The 3,365-nt window shown below is 42.2% G+C and overlaps 1 pseudogene; it reads right to left on the reverse strand.

Moving 5' to 3' along the window:
* Positions 1-1,030: 1,030 nt before the first annotated feature.
* Positions 1,031-1,886, reverse strand: LOC125363933 (annotated as a pseudogene).
* Positions 1,887-3,365: the final 1,479 nt, after the last annotated feature.

The raw sequence follows: 3,365 nt of genomic DNA on the forward strand, positions 1-3,365 counted from the left end.
GAGAAGAACAGACATAGAATTCAGGGTTTAATACAGTTTTGCATCATTTTCACTGTGACCTTTGCAAAACCGAGTCTGTCCTTCCTAGTTTCGCCTTATATACAATGGAATAATGTAGCTGAATTATGAAAATTTGTGATATACCTGTAAAATCCTGACTTTAAGAGAATTATCAGTATCAGTATTTCTGGTCATTGATACAGTGTCATACTTGTTTTCTTCAGTTTGGCGATGAAGAAAGCTAAGACATTCAAAAGATATGATAAAAAGGTAAGGTTAGGGTTGTAGGCAGCGCTTACCTAGTATAGTCAAGGCCATGAACCACAAATACATTTGTTTTAGATAAGAATTTCTGCTCTGTTTGAATACCAAGGTGACTTTGAAGTGACTGCAAGACAGAAGGCTCAGATGAAAAGTTGGAGGCTGGAGTGTGGACCCAAGAAAACAATGTTTCCCGTTCAAAGCAGCTTATTTTGATCTTCCATAATCCTGAGAAGTCAGTAGATCAATAACACCTTTTTTTTGACAAGGAACTGAAACTACTTCTAAGGAACAATTGAGTCTCCTCAGGACAGATCACCTGCTAGGCAATGAAGGTTTTGTTGATCTTGTCCAGGGATGGCAATGATAATAATGTCTATGAAGCCACTCTGAAAACATAGACTGAAATCATAGTGACCAATCAGGCCATATGCTGATCATAATCATTTAATTAGTGGCCATACCTTTCACTTGTGTGCCCAGTTCTTTGCCTATTGAAACCTATATCTCATGTCTGTACCACAAAAATGGCTGCAGATGAGCCAAAGAGCTTAATTTGCCTGTCTTCCCATGACTTCCAGCTCTGTGTAACAAATCTTCCTTTGCCATTTAGTGTGGAGAGAAGTGAGTATTTAGACCTGACATGTAACTCTTGAATATTGGGCCTGTGTTCCAAAACTCAGGTCTCAATATCTTTTTTTTTAACTGTCCTAAGTTGTTTATGAGGTAAGAATTGTACTTACTGTGATTATTGGTGGTAATGGTGGATTTAGAGAGTATTGCGCCTTCTCCACGCTGCTCCCCATGAGAAGCACCAATAGTGTGGTGGAACTCGGAGCCCTTTCCAAGGCCACGACCCTTGCGGCCTGTGGCCTCTGTGCTTGTGAACTTGTTTGGTGACCCACTGGGTGTCAGGATTTCTTCTGATGGCCTTATGAAATGCATCAATGAGGATAACCTGAAAGAATTTGTATGTAGAATCTTCACCAACCCAGTAAGACTTCAGGACTCTCAGAGCTCCACAGTGACGCCCACCTCGCTCCTTGCCAACAGACTAAAGGCTATGAGCAAACGAGCTGGTTAACACCATGATGGACAGGTTTGCCGTAAGTCACACCCTTAGGAAGCAGGCATTTTTGCGGCACCCACGAATCCTGTATATGAGGGAACCTTGCTTGGCCTTGTATCCCCTGGCCAGGTGGGGCAGGGCGCCCAGTGCCGCGCTGAAAGCTGGCCCTACTGCCAGCAGCGGACTCTCAGAATAAAATGCACCACATCTGACTGCTTCTTCCTCCATAGCTTCTGGATATACTTGTAGGCACCCACCTTGGCTTACCTGATGGCTGCCGTCAGACGGAAAGGCAGGTTTCAATAGCTCAGTGACTAAAGTCAATGAATTACAGTCTAGATTTCTTCTCTAATACCCTACAGAGCCCCCCTCCGTTGGGAAACTGATATAATTGTATGGATTGAGCTCATTCTCCCTTAGTAGTAAATAGGACAGACCATATACTTTTCAAGATTCCCTCTTCTCCAGTGGTTGAAAATACTTGTCACTGAGCACTTTCCTTTTCTTGGTTTTGTGGTATACAAAATGCATTCTTACCACTCCCGCTTTCATTCATCTTCCCCTCTCCTTGAAAGCAAAGGCACTGAAACCTTTGAGACGCCTGTTTATCTCCACTAACCTAATAGAGAAACTGAGGCCCAGTCACATGGATGATATGTGAGAGTGATTGGATTGCCAAGTCTTCCAGTTCTCATCTCAGCTGAAAAGGACCCCAAAAATGATACTATATTTCTTTCTTGAAATATAATACCCAGAGAAGTGACAAATGATTATAGATGGAATGGAGAACCAAGAAGCAGAGACAAAAAAACCACACACACACACACACACACACACACAAAAAAAAAAAAAACAACTGGGAGAATATTCGCTTCACATTTTATTGTCACCATTTAAGTTGCTATGTATACAAAGAGTGCTAGGGGAGAGCTATAAAATAATTAATAGCACATAGGAGGAACATTTATATTTCAATTTGTCTACATTTAAGAAACACTTTGCATATCTATTCAAGGCCTCCAATCGTGGTCTTGAATATGAATGAGAAGAGGAAACAAAGGAGGCCCAGAGGCAAGAGAAAAGCAATTAGAAGGCTTCAGACAGGGCAAATCAATCTCTGTACCATTGCGGGCTTGACCTTCTTGTCCAGCAGAGCAGTACAAGTTCAAGCCTGATTGTGTCTGTTTGCTCACTGAGAACAAGGTCTGTTTCCTATCCTCCGAGATTTACCCGCAGTTGTCTCAGAACTGTGCCCATCATTTCCCCTCATAATTGGCTTGTTTTGGCCATATGTAGTAAAGGCCACTGGGCGCTAAGCAGTCACTTCAGATGCGCTAATTAGGTTTATATGTGCCACAATCCTAGGAGGAGAGAAAACCAATAGCTTCCAGCCAAATTTATCTCCATTTACAGAGCTGTGAAAAATTCTCAGTTTTTTTTTTTTCTTCTTCTTGGAACTTGCACTTTTGAAGAACAGCTGAGAACAATAAAGGCCCCAAGGCTTTACATTAGTTACACACACACACACACACACACACACACACACACACACACACCACACACCACACATTTTAACTCAGTGGTTAAGAAGACAGGCAGATCAGTCATTGTTGCCCCCAATTTGATGCACGAAGCAGCTGATGCAAAGTTAAATGACTTTACAGAAGGCTTTCTGTGAATTGTGTTGGAAATACAGAAAGGAGAAACAAACTCTGACCACTAGATGGCGATGCCCACTAAGGTTAAGGCTGGAAGCAGGGCTGCTCTGCAAACTGCAGTTTCTCATTTCAGAAGTCTGACCCCCACCCCAACACACACACACACACACACCAGCCCCCCAGCACATTCCTACTTTTAACCTAGAAGAATGCCCCTGTATGATATGATCTCAGGTCTTCTATGACCTGTCCAACCCTAGTTTAGTTAGGATCCAAATGCAGATTTGAGTGGTCTTCCTGAAACAAACTGCTCTTTTACAGAGAACTGTAGGCAGTATTTATACTTTTCTCAGAATCCAATTTTTTAAGGAAGCTTT

This window comes from Perognathus longimembris, chromosome 15, assembly GCF_023159225.1.
Source record: "Perognathus longimembris pacificus isolate PPM17 chromosome 15, ASM2315922v1, whole genome shotgun sequence".
NCBI lineage: Eukaryota > Metazoa > Chordata > Mammalia > Rodentia > Heteromyidae > Perognathus > Perognathus longimembris.